The sequence below is a fragment of the Balearica regulorum genome, chromosome 2 (assembly GCF_011004875.1).
Source record: "Balearica regulorum gibbericeps isolate bBalReg1 chromosome 2, bBalReg1.pri, whole genome shotgun sequence".
NCBI lineage: Eukaryota > Metazoa > Chordata > Aves > Gruiformes > Gruidae > Balearica > Balearica regulorum.
The window spans coordinates 34,385,261-34,405,878 of record NC_046185.1 but is presented as its reverse complement, the minus strand read 5'-3'; the positions used below and the strand labels follow the sequence as shown (position 1 = coordinate 34,405,878).

General features: G+C 43.1%; 1 protein-coding gene across 2 annotated transcripts in view; it reads left to right on the top strand.

Annotated features, from left to right (window-relative positions):
- Positions 1-7,525: 7,525 nt before the first annotated feature.
- HNF4G (hepatocyte nuclear factor 4 gamma) overlaps positions 7,526-20,618 on the top strand; it is a 66,135-nt gene continuing 53,042 nt past the window's right edge. Inside the window, exon 1 of one of the 2 annotated variants that reach the window (XM_075743856.1) lies at positions 7,526-7,835. The gene's annotated coding sequence lies outside the window, so the exon portion shown is untranslated. Of the gene's footprint in view, positions 7,836-14,110; positions 14,212-20,618 lie in introns of those variants that run through there. The other variant, XM_075743857.1, reaches the window with a different exon arrangement.

Below are 20,618 nucleotides of genomic sequence, written 5' to 3'. Positions count from 1 at the left end.
TGACAACTTTACATTCATCATCTAGAATATAAGAATACCCATACTGTAATTAGACTTTAGGTTAGACTTAAGAGAGACTGCATTGCATCACACAGGTCTTACTGAAAATGTAAATGTGGAGTTTTAGATCTATAGCTATGTTAAATAGCAGTGTTAAGAAAAACTTTTTAAAATGCCATTCTTCTCCATTTTTATTACCTTAGAAATTAAAATTGGCTTATATTTTTAACATAAATATGAACATAATAGTGTTTGATTATATGTTCTGAATGCTGCTGTGCTCTATACAGAGCATGAGGAATATAAAAGACTCACAGCTGTAGCTGGGTTCTAAATGACTTTGGTAATTGTATGAGAACATACAAGGCTGCAGTACATGTAAAACGGCCTACACCTTCTGGGTCTGGTGACTTCAGAAGCTGAAGATATAGAGAGGTTCTTGCCCTCATGGATCATTAAAGTTATACCTCCAAATTCTCCAACACTGTAGTTAATCCAGAATACAGACAGTCACCTGCTGCTGCAAGCTGCCAGTCCTCTTTTGATCCGTATTTTGAAGATTATATCCCCCCTTCAGTTCTCCTATCATAACTGCATGCATGCCCAGTACTGTTAGAATCATCTGATTTAAAAGCAAACAAGTTGACTTAACTTTTATGTTAAGCTGGATCATTTTGACATGGTTAGTTGCAAGAACTGGCAGCTTTCATCTAGGGAGTGGACAGCCTAGGAAAAAGTGCTTGGAGCAAGGGTGGGACTGGCAGGGCTCTTCAGCACTCGCCTGGCTCAGCCTCTTTCAGCCTCAGCGGCTGTGGCCAACACTCAGGCCTTCTTCTGCACTAAGGACCTGAACCATGTGTTTCTGAGCCAACCGTGTTGAAGCGGTTAAAGTGCAACCAGTTCAACTGAAACCATCCGTGAGGAGTTGGCTTTCCTTTTCCTAAAGCAGCGCTTCTCAGCTGGTGATCTGTGAATCACTGTGGTACGCGCGGATAAAGGAGAATGTGAGAGGTAACTAAGAAAAGTAAATAAAAACACGAGTATTGCCATGAGTCTGTACCTCCACTGAAAAGAAAAGGTGGTGATCTACAAATGGAATAAGTTAAAACATTCTTTTAAACAATTTAACACCCCAAATGGGGTCCAAAGCTATTCTGTAGTTCTTTAAATCCAGTGCCAAGCACAATGCATTCTGGGATGCTATAAAAATAGCGGGTAAACTTTAAGATTTAGGCAAAGTTGAATTGTCTCATCTTCTCTGCATCTATATGAGTGTAAAAATAGCCCAGGCTGACCACTTAGTTTTAATCATCATTATTAACCTAGACAAATGGAATTCAAATGTTTCATTAGACTTCTAGGGTGCTTTTTACCTGCAGAGCCCAACTGAAAACATTGCAGAAGTTTTCATCAATTGATGTCATGGAGATTGAATTATTCCCAACTCTCAACAAAAGACGATTTTCATATGCCATGTCTATACTGTCAACATGTACAGTATACATGTTGTTTATCAGTATACCCAGTGTGAGTTATACTCACTTATCAGTAAAAGATAATTTTCTTTTGCCCTGCCTACATTTTGAATTCAATCATCCCTAACTGAATCAATGAGGTGGAACTACTTTGTGTACAAATTGTGTATGAGATGCATGCTCATCCTGTTAATCTCTGTTCCAGCCTGTTTCAGTTTTGCTGTGTTCTCACACTGGCAGTGTTTAAATCTCTTTCAACAACAATATCCTTTGCTTACCTAGCCTACAGTTTCCAAGATATCTCCCAAGACCTGGATCTCCTGGGAGGCAGTCTAAGGCGACCACTGCATACTCAAACATAGAGGGAGAAGTCTCCTTTTCAGTAAGGACCATTTCTGAACAGCCTATATTAGACAGAGCATGTAGACTAGCAGATATGTATCCATGCTGAAATTGCCATACATATAAACCCTTTTGACTATTTTTATAGATAAGCATGAGGTATATTCTAAATCATGATAAAGGCATCAAATAATGATAGAATGATACAGTTCACAAGTGCAGAAAAAGCAACAAATCCTTAGAAAGCTGATCTGCTATGACCAGTGCTTTTAGATGTGGTATGTTAGAGTACTTACCATAGCTATGAAATACTTTTCATTTCATCTTTTGTTCATGCATGCATCTCTCGACTGTATTTGGGGAGGAAAAGAAATTAATCACGATTTTCATAAAGCATACCATGAACATGGCCTGGATTAAGCAACAAGATAAAAAAAATAAAAATCTCCAAATATGCAGTTACTGTCTTCATCATTTTCTTGGTATTTGTTCTCATTACATCAGTAACTGTATTTTGGAGCCCTTATTCCTGCCTTTGCCTGGCAGAATTTTTAATCAGAAAAACAAACACGGTGAACATGGTTTGTACTTACACACATTCACTACCGTTAGGTTAATGACAATGTCCTACATGATGATGTGCCCCCCACCCTCTGTTTGCATGATCAGAGGATGTGCTTTTTCCGGGGAAGGAGTTGATAGGATCACTGACATGGGTCAGGTGGAACAAACAGGATGGAGACCTTGGCTCTTATACTCTATTTAGCAATCTATCTACATGATGAATATTTCTGGGGTGAAAGGGTCAAGACGGGGGGGGGGGGTGTGAAGGAAGCATTCAGGCAGCGTGAAACCTCTCGTCTGCCGATCGTTTCCTTTTGCCCTGGAATACGTGGGGCACCTCGCGTGTAACACTTTGACACGCCGGCAGGATTTTGCTCACTTTCACATTTAAAGGCAGTCGTTACGGCTAGGGCGGTAGCTCCCCCCTTTCCTCCAGCTGCGGGCACCCAGCGATTCTGCTGCGCCGCAGCCTCCCGGTGGCGGAGGCGGCTGGGGCCGGGGGGCCGCAGGCAGCGGTGGGCGGCGGGCAGCGGCGGGCAGCGGCGGGCAGCGCGGCCCGGCGCCGCTAGGTGGCACGGCTGGGTCTCGCACGGCGCCCGCGCCCCGCCGCTGCCGCCCGCGCTACCTGCGGCGCTGCCCTGCCCGGCGCTGCCGGCGCTCCCCGCCGCCTCCGCACAGCCGCAGCCTCCCCCCGCCCTGGTTAGATAGAGAGGGGCGGCAGGAGCTCCCCCCCTCTTCTTCCTCAGCTGCTAATGAGGGGAACGGCCGGGGGGGAGAGGGCCGCAAATCATCTTAAAAGAGAGGCAGAAAATTACCATGGGCAACCGCCACGAGGCTGGTTTTGTTTCTCCGCTCTCGCAGTAAACTCTTGTAATCTGCAGTTATTAGCATAATCTTCAAAGATCTTTAGGGGGATAATCCTTAAAATGCCTAGGGTGCTCGCTTGTGAGGATCCTAAATAGGATATCATTGGAGGACCGTCAATACCCTTTGAGGTGCCTTTCTTCGGATTCGAGGGGTTCCTCTCCGCCTTCTGCTGTGGCGGACAATAATGTAATCTCCGCCTTGATGGGGGTCAGGAGAGCATTACGGGTCTGAATACTCAAATCGGCTCTCTCGCGGGCTTTTAATTTACGAGGAGGAAAGGCATATATTTTCCCTCGAAGTTTACTTTTCGTGAAGGGTAATTATCTCACTTGCATTTGAACTCTTCGGGGGACTAGAATGAGTTTCCAATCATTTGATTCCCCTGCCTGCAATCTATAGCTCTTTTGTGTGAACCTTCGGAGCTCTGGAAATGAACAACCCAACCCGCGGTTTGCAGAAATGTTCATTGCAGCGAAGGGCGTGTTCGGATAATACAAACAGCACCCACAGATAGTTGCCAAGGGCACCTAATACATCTTTGCATTACACCTTGAACCAGTCTGCCCATATCTCCGAGTTTTTATTGCAGGGATCATAAATGATTGTAAAGTCTGCAAATCTTTCATCAGACCCTGGCAATTAATAGTTTAGCCAGGGAACCTTTAAAGAAAACAGAGTCTCTGATGCAGCCCTTGAAATCGGTTCATAGCCGCGTGGTGCCGGCGTAATCTCACGATTCAGAGTTTTAAGAGGTTTACAGCTTTTCTTTTTTCTTTTGAACAATGCACTTTCTCTCTCACTCTGGTGGTAGAGGCAAAAAACCCACAGAAACATTAGTTAGTACCAGAATGCCAGGTGCTCCCTGATCAGGGGGAGGCGGAAAGGGCTCTGCATAAGTCGGCTTGAACGCTCGATACCAGAACCTGTAAAATTAGACGGCGTTTCCCATTTATGGTTTCAGGTAACCACATAAAACTACCTGTTTCTTTAAACCGGTTTGGTCCTGATCGTTTCCTGTATTGCGCTTTAAAAGCCAGGAGCACCCCGTGACCCTAAGTGACTATAGTTCCCGGCAGCCGTTTAGATGGTTTTTGAAGGCACGTTGGGGTCCTTTATCAATTATTCGTGTCAACAAAGAAAAGGCGCTTGCCTGAAGATGGGAAAGTTTTTCAAGGGAAGCTCCTGCGAGGAGAGAAGTGCCCAGCTGTCCATAAATGATTTACAAGGGATGGATCAGTAACAGGAAAAAAGCAGCCCAGGGGAGGGAGAGAGGGCACACAAACAGTTGCTTCACCCGCAGGTTAATGATACCGGAATGAAGCGAGCGGAGGCCGGGCGGGTTGCCACGATGGGCGGCCGCTCGCCCCCGAGCCTGGCTGCCGCCCCCGCCCCCGCCCCTGCCCCGCCGCCTGCAGAGGCAGCCCCCGCAGCTCCCCGGGTTTTCTCCCCAAATAAACTGCCGGCCGTCTGCCTGCCGAGGGGTAGACACCGCTTCTCGGAGCAGGTCGGGGAAGGGCAGACCCTCGCAGAGGTGGCCGGTAGCTGCCCCGCGGGAGCGCCCCAGGCTGCGCGCCCCAGGCGCGGGTCGCTCGCACCGCGGGGACGAAGGGGCTGAGCCGGCGGCCGCAGCCCGGCGGGTAGCTGCCCGGCAGGTGTCTGCGGCCACAGCCAGAGGCAGTCAAGTGCTTAGAGGGTCTTCTCCAAATTGGCACGGAAACTATACTGTCTGGGACTTCCCCCTTGAGGTCAACGCCTGGAAATATTCGTTATCTCCGCTGCAAAGGGCTACGTGAATTTCCTCCCCTACAGCCCGGGATGTAGTTAGGGGGAGATGCGGTGAGCAAAAGGGGCATCTCCTGTCCCTGATGGCCCAGCTGGTCCTTTCAGGGATCCCGAGCAGAGGGTCCCCGCCGCTGCCCTAGTGCCTTGGTGCTCCATCCTCAAGAGAGGCGGGGGGGGGTGGGGGGGGGGACCTGGACTGGAGGTGACGAGAGCCTCCACCCTTGGGGGAAGCGGGGAGGGCTCCCGGCCACAGGCGCCGGGGCAATTCACAGCTACTGCGGCTCTTTGGGAGGTCGCACGATTTCACCGTGGAGGTGACACGTGAAAATGCTGCTTAGAGGTAGCAGTGGCGGCGAGGTGACCGTCAAGGGACTCTATGCTGCCCCCCACTCTTCCTCAAAAACGTTGTTGATAACTAAAAGAGGCAACCACTTCATAAAAACCATTTAAGGAAACGCTGAAGTCGAAATGAAAACCACTAGTTACATTAAGGTTAAATCAAACGTGGCCTTATGTGATGAGAAATACGCGCAAATATTCCCCGCACAGGAAAGAAATTCCATTTACTATTCTGCAAGCTATTTGCTTTTGGCACGAAGCAGTACCTTTCCCGCAGAAAGAATAATAATAACAACGTTTGTATACGCTGAAGTGACTGGAATCAAAACGTCCTGAGCTCCCTTTGCATCAAATCTGCCCGCATCCAGATGCAAGTATGGAAATACAGTTGCTACAGATGACCACAGGGCGTTAGGATGGTAACTTTATTCTAATTAAGACAGCAAAGAAACTCCAACCAATCCTCTTTATTCATATAAGAAAACTGGTTATTAGCCCACGGCATATGGCTGAGATTCTCAGAAGAAAGGTAAAAAACAACCCTCATTTAAGTGACAGTCACTTTTTAAACAGGCTATTTGCGCCTGCGGATTGCTCCGAGGCGCGCTGTAGCCAGCAGCAGTAACGTTTATTTCATTGGCAGTGCTGCCCCTGCCTGCAGTATTTTATCTGCGGCAGGAGATGGGCAAGAACTCCTCAGGAACAAGTCTTCCTCGACGACTTTTATTGGCCTTTTAAAAACCACCTTTGAAATAACACCGGAGGACTGTGGACGTATTTACACCTTCCTTGTGGCTATCTGGACAATTATTTCCAGTGATTATTAATGTTTCGTAATGGGGGGGAATTGTCAAGCAATATTCCCTTTGTTCCCTCCAAGGGACAATCGAAAGCCCCTAGAAATTGGATCCAGAGTTTCCACGGGCAAACTCTGGAAATGAGGAATTGGCCATCTTAACGAGATACAACAGCATGGCGAGGTACCATCGGTAAGAAAGTAGAGGAAACTCGCTGATCTCCTCGCTGGGGAAACCAATCAATCACCGGCCGCTTTCAGAGGCTGGAGGAAGAGAACATTTTTCATATTTTTTTTTTTCCAATCTCCTTCCTGTGTAGAGCCCGCGTAGTCCCTCTCCTGCGAGAGTGTCGTTAAATCACTGACACGGGTGTGCAGTTATGGGAGTCGGGCATGTTCACGCATCCACGGCGAGAGAGTCCCTTTCTACGGGGACTTTCTTCATTCTTGCAGGGGAACTTCTGCCAAATATCCTCCTCTCACACCGCCAAGCAGGCCCCCCCGAATGGTATTTGAAGTGACAAGACAACACCTTCACCGCTTTGAGTTATTTCCTTTCTTCCTGATGCCTCTGTGGGTGTGAGCTGGTGATATCATAGGCAAGGCGTTAATTATTGTTTCGAGTCTGTGAATGTTCAATGTCGGAGGACAATGCCAATTATTATTTTATAAATACTTCCTTGTGTTACGACCTTCCCGATGGTAAAGAGGCCGACGAAGTGTCTCTAGTGCAAGGAACCCAGAATTTGCAGTGGATCCCTATATTTGGTCCCATTTCTTTATATAACCAGAAGCGTAACTAAAAAGAGGGGGGCTTCCCCCCGCCCCCCGTGACAGCCTCAGTGGAGCAAAGGGAGAGACACCCGGTGGGGAACCCTCGATGTCTGGGCGCACGCAAATCTGTGGCTACCGAACACGGCGGAGATCTGAGGACTGGCGGGTCGGGGGGCAGCGGGGGCGGCCTCGCGGCCGGGGGTCGCCGTTCGCTCGAGCCCTGCGGGGCGGCTGGGCTCGCCCTCCCCCCCCCCCGGGGGCAAAGCAGGGCAGGCCGGGGGGTTATTTCCCCGCCCGTAGCCCAGGAGCAGCAGCAGCCCGCCGCGGTGCAGCCGAGGGAGCGAGGGACCTGCCGCTCCGTGGCCCAGCGGCCGGGGGGGCGCTGCCGCGGACCTGGCCGGGGTGGGAGGGCAAAGCCCCACCGCAACACCGCGGCTCCCGTCAGCCGCAGCTCAGTGGGGCCGGGCCGAGCTGAGCCGGGCCGGGCCGGGAGCGCCTGGCCCACCCGCCGGCGGGGCGCGGGCTGCGCGCAGGGCCAGCCGCAGTCGGCAGCAGCAGCTTTCAGTTTTCATTGAGGCTGCTGGTTACTGTTTAACATCCCCACCCACGTTTCAGTTTGTTTAGTAAATCGATCTGATGCTTGGGCTGAGGCTGCTGCCCTGTCGCCATTGAGCAAAGTTAATTCCCCCCCCTCTCCACACATTCTCTCCTCCTCCTTCTTCCCGCTACAGCATATGGTAAAGACGGTGCCAGCCACACCAAACAAGTCACGCAGCCCAGCGCCGGGACGCCCGTGGGGAGCCGGGGGGTGCGGGGGAGGCAGGCGGCCCGTGGGATGCCGCCGCCCTGACCTGCGACCGCTCCGCCGGAGGCCGAGGGACGGGGCGGCCCCGCCGGTAAGTTCCCGGGGGCTGGCGGCGCCGGCGGCCGCCGAGTGACTCAGCCCCGCGCAGCCCGGCTCAGCCCGCCGCGCCGGCGAGCAGCCTCGCCGCAGGAGGCAAACGTGCAACGTGGGGAAAGTTGACCCGGCTCGCGGGAGAACGGACAGCAGCCGGTCTCGGGGGTGGGGGGGGGGGAGCCGGGTAATGTTAGACATTTTTTCTTTTTTTTTTTTTTTTTTTAAATACGCTTGGTCACGTGTCCCTGTTGTCGGCGCCCGGGGCGCTCCGGTGAAACGCGTTGCGCCGGGCGCAGCCTCGGGCCCCCGGGGCGGGGTGTGCGTGTGTCCCGGCCGCGGGACGAGGCCCGGCGCAGCCCAGCCCCGCTGCCCGCTCCTGCGCCCCCGCGGGCCGCCCCTGCCCCGGCGGCCGGTCGGGCTGCTGCCTGGGGCTCTGCTGGCATTTGTGACTCCTCAGCAGTCGAAGTCACGGCTTTGCATCGGGTTTAGCAAGATTTTCCAAAGGCTTTTCGGTTTTGCGCCCTTATTTATTTCTCCGGCCCCGCCCTCATGATCACCTGTGTAGCAGGTGGGTCTGTTATTGTAGGGCTGCTCCTAGTAATAGCACTTGGCCAGTGCTGGATGCCCGGGTAGAGAATTCCAAAATACTTCTCTTCGGGGAAAAATCATTATAAAAGAGAAAACTTCAAACACGAAATGGGCAAAGCAAGCCAAAGATGAGTTTCGCAGGCAGAACCAGCAGTGTTTCCAGTGCTTCTACAGTGTTACAGGTGCGCTGTTTACAGGGTACCTTTGATCAAAGCCAACTTTCAGGTGTCACACCTGTGAGTTGAACAGCTGTTCCTGCACGCTGAAATGGGAGATACAGTCAAGCATTTTGTGAAGTAGACAGTAGGTTGCAGTAACAGTATTTCAAAGTAACTTTTCACATTTGCAATAGTGAGTACTATTCCATAGTAAACGATGGTTATGTTAAATTGGGCCTTCCCTTATGTAGGCCTTTTCTTGTACAGTGCTACACATAATTTGATTTATTGTGATTTCTCATTCATATTGCTAAGAGAGTAGAGTAGTTTAAAGCGACATTTCCTTTGTTATTGGTGCTCAGTTTGTTAAAACTGAGTTACTGAATAAGACTGATTATGCTACATAGCTTTCAAAGTCCCTGAGTCTCTTATGTGCTGAGAAAACTACAAAGTGCTATGTAATTCCCCATATTCCTTAAGAACAGAAGTTCTTACAACTTATATAGGAGGCATATGAAACATTTTTATATGTACAGGTGATTTTCAAATATTATGAACACTGTTTTGGTCCTTTCATTCTTTTCCTTTTTCCTTTTTATAGTCATAGGATAAGGGAAAAAATGGAAAAAATGCTTAAAATGCTCTGTTGTAACTCAGTTCACACTTCTCATTATCCTTCAGTCTCTGAAGCGTTGAGAGGAAATAAGAATTTTAAAAGTGCTATTTCCATTGCCCAGTACTCAGCTGCCTGTCCCTCCCTCTCTTACTGAAGTGCACCAGGCTGCCTAAGGCTCACTTCATACATATATTAAAAAAAAATAAAAATATTAAAAAAAAAAGTCAGGTATAGGACAAGATCAGGATGCTGTTATCTTGTTCATGATGTTACTTTTGATTTTAGCAGCTCACACATTTGGGCTCATTTCCCAGAATACAAACTTTGTGTTTCCTTAACAAAAAGCATAACTTTGTCTACACCTTATCTCACATAACTACTGGATTATCTCTATTCCAAAATTTTGTGCTTACTAGCAGTAGCCTAAAACCAGAGCAATGCAGAGGTCCAGTCTGCATGTCCAAGACGGCTGTTGTAAGTACCCGTAGGCAGTGTATTGGGAAAAGCTTCAGGTGGCATTGAGCTGCCACCACCCTCTATCCTGCCTCTCACCCGGGAAGAACACAGGAGGTACAGCGAGGAAAACGGGACTCCTGTGGCCTGGCTATAACAGCCAGTTCCTTGGATGGCCAAGTGATGTTTACTGCTAATTTGTGCACATCATTAAATGAGCTCTAGGCCAGCTCCCTAACAAAGACGTTCTAGTAAACACATCCTGGCTACTCCCATTCCTCCAGAGATAGCCGAGTATTGCTTGGCCAAATTTGAATCTCTGAATCAAATCCTATTTGATCCCACTAAGTTTATCAAACTACAGTAGTGCAAGAACAGAACTCAGTCCTTGTGCTTGACATGGCTTCTGTTTCGAACTTTGTGGCAGAATTTATATCAGGTGCATATGGGCTCAATACTACAAGAAGTCGATCCCTGTTGTGTCTTCAAGCTCTTTAGGACTGGGGTGGAAAAATGGGGTCTGGCACATACCATGATTGTCACTTGCATATGTACATCAATTTTGACTGGCTACAAGAAACAAAACATTACTTTAAGCAATATTAATTCTTTTTAGCAGGTCATTAGTAGAAAGAGACTTCCTGAAAAAAATTAAAAATTAGTAATTTGGTAACCCATGTGATGGAAAAATCGTCGACTTTTTGCGTGTTTGTTTTTGTTTATTTGCAAATTGAATCTATTAAAACAATAATTATTCACAACTGATTTAAGACTGCATCGTTAGTACAATGCGGTTCTGAGCTGAGCAGAGTGTGCTTTTACATCTGTCAAGTAGCAGGGGCAAGGTACTCCATTTATTAATTGATAAATGGACTCTTTCAATGCGAGGATCTCTGCCTCACTTCTCAACGATTTCCAAGTTCTGTCTCTTGCTTGTGAGCTTTGAAATATTCTATTTATTTATTTTCATTTTTTATTTAATGAAGTGGTTTAGCTGTTCAGAAATCTTTCTTTTGCTCCCTTTCTGCGTTCAAAAATGAATGAAACAATCTACACTGTTTAATCTCAAGCCTGAAAATTAGTTTGATTTGCATATGTTGCATCATGTTGATATAAGGTACGTAATACTAGATAATTGCATTATTCTGGTAACATAGACTGGTAATGTAGACTGTTTTAGAATATAAAGGAAGTTTTATTTCTGTGGAAAAAAGTTACCTGCTGTATATGTGATAGAATTTAATTTCTCAATGAAAATATTGCTGCAACATAAAATACCGCTGCAGGAAGGCATGGCTCTTAAGTTTTAATGTATGTTAATGAATGATGCATTATAAAACATATCATGATGAGAAAATATGGAAAATGCATTACTAACAGATTAAGATGTTTGAACGTTTTGCAACAGCTTTGATTGAATCAAATAATATTTTTTCATTTCAAATTTTCAATTTTAAACTAGCACACCCTAAAAATCAGGTCAGAATGCTGTGTGTAATGTCAGAGCTGAGATCTATCAAACTGAAAGGCTCCAACAACATTTTCAAACCTTTCTCAATTGTCAATTTAAGTTAATTGAAAATGAAAGGTCTCGCTTTCAGGATTGGGCCATTTAAATAGAAGCCTGCTGCTTTCATTTTGTAGAAGGGCAATCTCCCTCCACATACGTGTTTTTAAAAGGTTCATTCATAATTCTCCCTTCACACTTCTATTGGAAATGACAGAATTCATTATTTTGAGTTCTTGAACTATTTTTCTGCAACTTGGGTGATGAATTGTATGAGATCTAGTTCATAACGTGGCACAGCAACCCACAAGATTTAAAATTCTCAAGGCTCAATCTGTCTCTTTCTGGCACTGGGCTGGTAAGGGTGCAGGAAGCCTCCATGTGCATCTTCTGGCTTTTACGGAGTAGTAGGTTGGGGTTTTTTTATTTAATACCGACTAGGAAAAAGCCTCGCACCCTTGCTCGGTAATTCACTAGAGGTATCCAGGCAACAAGGACATACATTACAGTCAGCAGTATACAAGGTGCTGTGTGAATTTTCCTTGCCTTGTGTTTATCGGGGAATCCAACTGCAATAGACCTATACAACCAGCGCTGTTTCCACTATCTATTCTTAACCATGGGAAAGTTTGCCCCTGGATTTCTGTATTTCTATTTGTACTTAGTTCTCTGATGGAAGAGGATTTCTTAGTGTGTAACAGTACCTGGCCAAACACGGGGATTAGGCTCAGGTGAAAGAGGGGGATTGAGCTTCCATGAAATGGCAAATATGATTTAGTTTGCAATTGATAGTGCATCTATGGCAATGTTGCAATGAGAATCCCCTTTTTGAGAATGTATGGGGTTGCTAGGCTACACCAGCCTGGTTTGTACTTTGAGAAAAAAATTAGTAGCAATGTCCATCAGCAACCAGCTACTTGCTAACCAAAATAGGTGTCATTGGAAGAAAGTTATGAAGATTGAATTTCCCTTTTTCGTTGTTAAACAAGGCATTTTTTCATTAACTGCTGACACACAAAGTATCAGCGCTGGGCACTGAGTGGGACTAGTTCATATTTTCAGAGCTGGTCCAGATGCTTGAAAACTACTCACCGCAATTGTCCATGTTTCTTCACATATCTCAGCCACTTTTTGTGCCTCCCACAGCTAGAGAGGGTTTTTTTTTTTGTTTGTTTGTTTGTTTTTAATTGATGATGATGAGAAAAATTATTGATACCACCTCTTTCAGAATCACATCCCAAAGTGTCTTTTGCTATGCCCTTCAGCAAAATAATATTTATTTGCTTCGCAAGGAAATGTCAGTGACGTTACCTTAGCAGGTGAAATTCCCTCAGTAGAGGTCTAGGCACTACTCAGGGAAATGAGATGGTGACCATGCTGTGACTGCACATTAATACACACTCACTCTCCTCTCTCTGCACCTGATAGGTGTAGTGAGGTGTTGGCTTGTACCTGCTGTTGTAGTTCCAAGGCAAAAATTACGATTTTGGAAATGGATGGGATTTTTTTCACCAAATTGTTAAATACTTTGCCTGTTTATTACTCCCCTGCTCCTAACTGCTAAACAAGTTGAAAACAGTCTTTTCTGCTGGACCTTTTGGTAGCCACACAGTGACCCTGTAAGGCGGGATAGAGATCTCGTACGTTGTTGGCTGCACGTGTAGTTTCATATGGTTTCTGGGCAGTTATCCTTCGATCCGTATTCCTTCTGTTGTCTTCACAAAAATGGACGTAGGCTTTTTACTTACAAATGGTGAAAACAATGCATAGCTTTTACTACTAGTTCTGATTTTGGTAGTAGACGCTATCTACGTAACAGGTATGTATTATTCTTATTTTAATATCCTTCTTGCCTTTTGGGAGAACAGTGATATTCCTGGCTTTAAAGTCCAAATCCAAAACATTTCAAAAAGATTTACATTTTTAAAGAGGCTTTAATGTCTTCCGAGCCTCTTGTCTCTGTTCACGTTTTACAATGTCTTACCCTATATTATTGCTTTTAACTGTCTTTTTTTTTTCCCCCTTTTTATCTGACTCTCTGAGCTTCAGTGACTTTTTATATTAATATTAGACATGTAATTTTAATGAGTGGTTTAGGGAGATTTAGAGACAATGCTTTTTAATTTACTGTAGTTTTGAAGTGCCAGAACTCGGCCTGACATAAGTTTAAGGCAGAACTTTAGATTTGATCATAGTAATATGCATAACTTTGGCTGTGATGGTAAGAGGGGAAAAAAATTGCAAAGGCAGGCACTCAGTTTTAATATGAGATTTATCTTGCTGTGTTTCATTTCAGAATCTTCTAGATAAATTACAGGGATACAAACTAGTCCCTTTAAGAGTTTGATGTTGACACTTAAGCTTGTATGGAAAACCAGATCATTATATCAAAGACAAAACACTATCTGCAAAAGTAAAAAAAAAAAAAAAAAAATTATAAAAGGAAGCCTCCACTGGAATTTCCCCAAAGAGCAAAAAGTAGCCTCAGGATTAGGGGGAAGAAGTTTTAGTTGTAAAAATGTAAAATGCGTTAAGCTAATTGCAGGTGTATTAGGTTAACTTTGTGCATGGTTTTTGTTTGTTTGTTGTTTAGGGCTTTTTTTGGTTTAAAGTGAGTCAAGATGAAAATAACTTATATAAAATAAAAAGTATTTACAGGGTCTGTATCTCCTTAACTACTGTTATTTAGCATTGAGAGTAAAACATAAATGGGATGAACCAGAGCCTTCACTCCCACGAATTTACAATCGGTATTACATTTAAAAATGGAGATGCATTCTGTACTTCACAGAACACAAGTCTGGTTTGAGCTTTGGGGTTGTCTTGAGGTCCATCTCCTAGCCAAATTTTTCAGGCTTCATTCAGATGCCTTTGTTTTCAGATAAGTAAGAGCGGAGAAGAAACAACGTAAGTTCCCTGATGCAGGCTGATGCATTTCACTTCCATTTTCAGACTCTGCCAAAACAACCGAGGCAGCTGAAGGCATTGGCACTGCTTGCTTGTCCACTTCATCTCCCACCTCCCCTTGAAGGTCATTGTTCCCATAACAAAGGTGCCAGGATTAATACTTATCTTTGTCCGCAGTTCAGATAGTTCCTTAAATTGCCGAATACAGGGACGCTTGCGTTGATCTAGTGGATGTTGAACTTTCATGGCTAACGTCCGGGTGCATGCCTACCTCCGCTGTCCCTGTTGAAAGGAACGGTCAGCTCTGAGGAGAGCCAAGATTGAAGTTTTAGAGTATTGCAGCCAGACCTCAACAAATTGTCTGTCAACAAAATCAGTCATTTCCTTTCTTGTCAAAAAGAGTAAGCTGATTGGTGGATATATAATGGTAGGGGTATTTGCCTGCCTGAAAATTGACTGAGGGCAACTCATTTCTCATTTTTAACATCAAGTTGATTAGTGGTAAATAGGAGAGCCATCAACTCCACTATAGTAATCTTTCCAATAGCAAGTCTATAAAGACCTTTTTAATAACGGAGGAAAACCAGGAAACTTTAAATGAATAGGCTTAACATTTCAAGGGCAAGGAAATGTTAAGCAATTTTCAGGCTCTGGCTGAGAAAGGGATTCAAATTTTAACAGAAATTTTACTATGAATTTTGTCAGTACAGAACTTAATAGTGGAGGTTTTATCTTATTTTAATCCAATAGGTCAAGTAATTTATTTCCCAAGATGTATTTGAAGCTGAAAGAGGGTAGAAAATGAAAAACATACTCAATGATCATTCCCAATTTTCTATGGTACCAGAGAGCATAAATGAGCATTCTGAAATTAAGATACATGTATGAATTGCAAAAACCTTGGCAGGTGGAAAATGAGCACAGCTTCAAATGGCCTGAAGAACATATCTGTGAGATTGCACTAAACTTTTTAACCCTTTATGGTCTCCTTTCGCATCTAGCCACCTTGGATTTTTAAGGCTGGTCTCTCGCTTTCCGTAAGAGGACAAAAAGCAGCATTATAGAACAGTTCAAGCCAACAAGGTGTCTGTTAAACCTCAGATGTATAGGGAAGGTTACAAAGGAAAAACTCTCCTGGTATGGAAGTATTTCATTAGTTGGACAAAGTAACATAGTTGTAGGGAATCTGCTGTTTAGAACTAAACACATTATCAAACCTGGAAAGACAATTATAGGAGGGCACTTTGAAAACAGCTTCTTTGTCTGCCTTGTCTGGTAATTTTAGAAGTTTTTACATTTCTATTTTTTAGTTTAAGAGCTCTGTTCTAACTCAGACCAGTACAACTGAAAGTAGAAACTTTGGGGAACCCTGGCATCAGCCCACTAATGGTTTAGAAACCTTGAAAATGGATTGTGTGGTGCACTTCTCCGCAAAGGATACATCTGCCTATTACAAGTGCAGCTTGTGATCCTGGAAAATTGAAGATGCTCCATTGCTCTTAGCTAGATAAAAAATTCAACATGTCCTGTAATCCTTGATAAGTCAAGATATAATTTTTTCAGGTATGAAGAAAAATCTGTGGCTTGCTAGTGGCTGCTGTTTGCAGGAATCCTTTTCCTTGAGCTGAGATGCTTTCCATGTACAGTTTGGATTTGATGTGCCAAAGAACACAAACATCCTCATCTTTGCCTCTTTCTCTGCATCCTGATACCACCGAATTCAAAATTCTAACCCATTTTGAGTCAGACCTGGTGTTGGCTATTTGAGATGACCCTGACCCTAGAATTGGTGTAGTTATATTAGAACTGCAAGAGGAGCTTGTGTACCTACAAGGATATCTTCCAGCTGGGAACACTGGGAACTACTTACAGTGTATCTTAAGCTTTAGGTAAGCATTTGGATGAAAATATATTTTCTATGGCTGGGAGTAAATCTGTGAATCATATGAGTCTGCAACTTGCTTGCCTTCTTGCCCTGATACAAAACATTTAATGCTGTTATTAGTATGTGACATGGTTGGATTCCTGTTGAAAATCAATAACCTTCCCATAAAACAAGCCTTACATCCTTTCCTAAATTCATTTAGAATCATTTTGTATGCCTCATTAGCCTTGTAATTTAAGAAAGAATAAAAGGAAAAGAAAACAAACCAGCCACCTAATATTAAACAGTGTATGTAATTTAATTTTCCCATCCAAAGGGGATGTTTACAACACTAAATATATCTGCTAGTCTATAAATACCTGTGGTTATAGTTGTAGAGCAGTGGTTCTCAAACTGTGGTTCGTCAAACACTCAGTGATCATACACAATGTGCTGTGGGTAGTATGACGCCACTACTACCTTTCTTTCTTTCTTTCTTTCTTTCTTTCTTTCTTTCTTTCTTTCTTTCTTTCTTTCTTTCTTTCTTTCTTTCTTTCTTTCTTTCTTTCTTTCTTTCTTTCTTTCTTTCTTTCTTTCTTTCTTTCTTTCTTTCTTTCTTTCTCTTTTGAAATAGATCCTTAAAATAATATTTAAAGTGAAAACATAAAATTTAAAATAAAACTGGAATAACTGATTAACTAGTCTAGGTCTTTACCAACACACTTTTCAATTTCTAGGAGTTTCACTTAGAACACCTTGGAATGATATCCCACATGTAAGAACCTTACCATAGACTCTTACTGAAGTAAAAAATTAAGGTTTAGTAAGCTATGTTAAGAAATGGAGATGGTTGTAATGAAGGAAAGAATCCCACACATTTTAAATTCCCTGAGCAATTTCTTGATGGCTATCAATGTCTGCTGATTGAGCCTTGATGCCTGTTCTGTCTGTGTTGATACCTATGTCCAAACAGATCATTTCAAACTTTCTATGTGTGTCTCTAATGAAGAACAACAACTATGCACATTTCTGTTTAAGCAAAATTGTAAATTGTTTAACCTATGTGAAGGTAATATGAAGGTATGAATGTGAAGGTATGAAAACTTGAGTTTTCATGTTATATATATTTTTTGTATAGCTGTCCAATTCCATCAGAATTGCCTTGCCCTCACTGAGTCAAGATAAGTGTGTGCAAGTTATTTATAGGCATCAGTATTAATAAATAAAAATAGTGTGCAAAGGTATTTATTTCTGTACAAAGGCTGGTCATATATGCCTGTGGTTTTTTGTGTGTGTGTTTGGGAGTTTGTTTCCTTTTTTTTTTCTTTTGTTTTGTTTGTCTTTTGAGTAGCCCTCTAGCTTTTTGCTAAAGACACAAGGAGAACAGCTGAATCTGTATTAAATGTAGCTGGTTGGTGGCCAGTTGCAGCATGAAAAAGTGTGGCATATCACGCTGTTCTTGCATTGCTGTAGATTTCTTCCAAGCAAATTCTTAGGAGAGGGAGGGGGTTAATGTTGGAGAAAAGTTATTCTTTTTTTTTGTAACTTACTTTTGGGCGAGGAGCAGGAGCATCGTTGTGTGTGTTAGAGGACAAATTACAGCCTGTTCATCTGTAGGACTGGAGAGCTTGGCTTTAGGGTAGAAGGAGACGTAGCTGAATTGAAAACAGATGAAAGTCAAGATGAGGAATTTGGTGAAGATGTGTGTAGGGCGTATTTCCAAAGGCTCTGCTCTCCCACCTCATATTTGGAAGAGATGAAATGAAGTCGCTCGCCTCCAGCACCTGGAGTTGCTTTGGTCAGGAAGACCACAGTTCAGACATCAGTCATATCAACTACTGAACAGGGGTTGGACTTCTAGATGGAGGTGTCTTCAAAAAGGTACAAAGTCTGCAAATTTTCTATTGCTGGATCTGGGATTCTGAGTGATTTTCCCCCCTCACAATTTGGGGGGAAAAAAAGCACACTCTGGCTGTGTGCCAAGGAAATCTTTATATACAGAGAATGTTTCAGGAATCAGCAGGGAGTTTGCAAGTAGATGAGATGCAGGAGATGAACCAGATTGATGCTGAAACTATGAAATATAGAAGCAATTGAGAAAGAGCAGAGAGAAGGGGTAAATAATGAAAGAGATGCTTTGTTTGGGCACAACTCAGGCTTTGGTGTTATAAGCCAAGAGGAAGCCTGGAACTTAGTTGAACAGCAGGGACAAAGGAGAAGGAGGTATGTTAACATGTGTTAAAGTGTCTACAAATAAGCATCACTGAAGCTGGTATGGTGGTGAAGATTATAGGTGACTGATGACCTCAGGTTTAATGCTTAGGAAGTAGTAAGGTGCTGACCTGGGGGAAAATGGAACGGAGGGCTCAGAACTGAGCCTTGCAGGAGTCCACAAAGGAAGGATTCTCTGCTTAGAAGAAAACAAAGCATTGAGGCATGAAAAATAAAGTAGTAGCAAGAGATTTATGTTACAATACGTCAATGGGAAAGTTGAAGGAATTAGAGAAAAGTGTATGTATTAGGTGCATATGCATATGCACATTTAGAGGCTTACTTTTAAGATCTTGCAGCTTGTCAAGTTCATTAATGTCTCATTCTATAACATATGCACACTTATGGAATCACATCAGGGTAAACCTGATAAGAAACAGGTACTACCCTGAAAAGCTGTGGAGAAATGCTAGCAATTTTTCACTGCAACCTAACTGTTTTAAAGCTCAGCAGAAGAGGCAAAAAATAGCTTTATTAATAACATTTCCTATTTGCAGCTGAATAAAGAATTCTAAATACAGCTTTTTGGCAAAAGGAAACTCTTTTGATAGTCATGGAGACTCTGGGAACATCAGCATCAATACACGACTGCTATCACATGGCGTGTGGGATTACTCGCACCAATTCTGTACACTCTGTTGCTGATTGCTGACTGAACTTCAATTAATTGAATTACACCAATTTAAAAATCACTGTGATATAGAATGAAAAATGAATTCTATCATTTTCATTAAAACACATTTTCATTGTGTGAAACTAATTTTTTAATTCAGTGCTAACTCCCTTTGCATGTAGTTCCACTGAAGCAATTGTATGGGCTTGCCTAGCTTGTACCTCAACAATGGCACAGTATGGATATGGACAATTGCTCGTTCTTGATTGCAAAAATTACTTACAGGCACCATTACATGACAAAGTATTTTCTAACTGTAAAGAACCTTAATTGATTCTTTGCTCAGTCCTTTTAACTCGCAGGTTCACATATAGTGGCTCAATTCCAGCATTTATAGATGTTTGCTGCATAAGTGCTGTATTTTTGGTGTTTTCCAGATTTTTGTTTGAAGGAAAAGCTTCCTAATCCAGCCTTATGAGTTACAGCTATTACAGATTTCTTGGGAAGGCTTTAGCAGGTGGGGCTCTATACAAAGCTATTACAGGCATACGGACAGGAGAAAAAAACGCGTGCAGAGAGTTGAAGACTGAAATTATAAAGCTTTTAACAGGCAGTATAAGAAAGTGCCATAAATGTCCTAAATTTTGAAACAAAAATAAATTTGTTCCTATATAAGAGTTCTTTCAACTGTGAGATCCTCTGCAGCTCAGTGCTTTGTGCAGAGGTATAGACGACATAACCATAAAGGTTTTTCTTGCCTTCCTGGTTACTAGGACTGTTAAATGTCTGAGAGAAAACTCAGATGAGCACAAAGGATTTCTAGGTGTTACCATTACAGTAAATAATTACTATTTATAGTAATCATAGTTTAGCAACAGTAATTCCACCAGACGTGTGACAGTCTGCATCCCCATTTATTTAAACAATAAAATTTCAGCTGTTTGTATTTCATCTGGAAATCACTTTTTAGATCAAGAAGTGCATTTCAGCCAAATCAGTGATTAACATTGACACTCCAATGTCCCTGGAAGGAGGTCTTGCTTTTATTAACACTTGCTCATTCAGCAACAAGAAAGGTGATAGCACCTTCCCGTAGTTCAGATTTACCTGATGAAGCAAAATAGCTTGCAGACCTTGAGAGAATGGGACCCATAGGATTGGTTGTGGTCCACTTTCTCATTTGTGATTTTCTCTTTTTCATTTTGTTTGAGATTGAATTTGAGAGAGAGCTTTGTTCCGGACAGTAGTTTATGGCAGTGGGCTGAAGAGATGAGATTTCATTGAATCATAGAACTAATACACAAAGAGAAAATATGTGAAAATTGAAATGACAAGGTAGAGTAGCTTGGTTGTTGAGGTAGATAAAATAACTAGGTTCTCAGGGAAATGAGGTGAGGATTTTTTTCCTGAACTAGATTTAGTTTGAACAAGAACAGTCGAGATGGAAAACCTAGACACTATAAAAACTTGATAAAAACAAACAAAAAAATCATCCCATTTTTTATTGCAACTTTGCGTTGAAGGTTCTGTAATGGTGTGATCCCACAGCCCAAAGAAAGCAAACCAGAGTCCATTTTTTTTGTCAGTGTAACACAGCTAAAGGAATGATAAATCGATTTGATTAGAGTGGATTTCTTTTTACTTTATTCACTATGCAACAGTGCTGTCAGAGCACCTTGAGATATTGGTATGCACAGGAAAATTGGTAGTACTCAAATAAATCCCTGTGTTCTGCCAGGTGGTGTGTGGGGGGGTTTTGTTTGGTTTTGTTTGTTTGTTTTTTAATATAGAATAATAGTATATT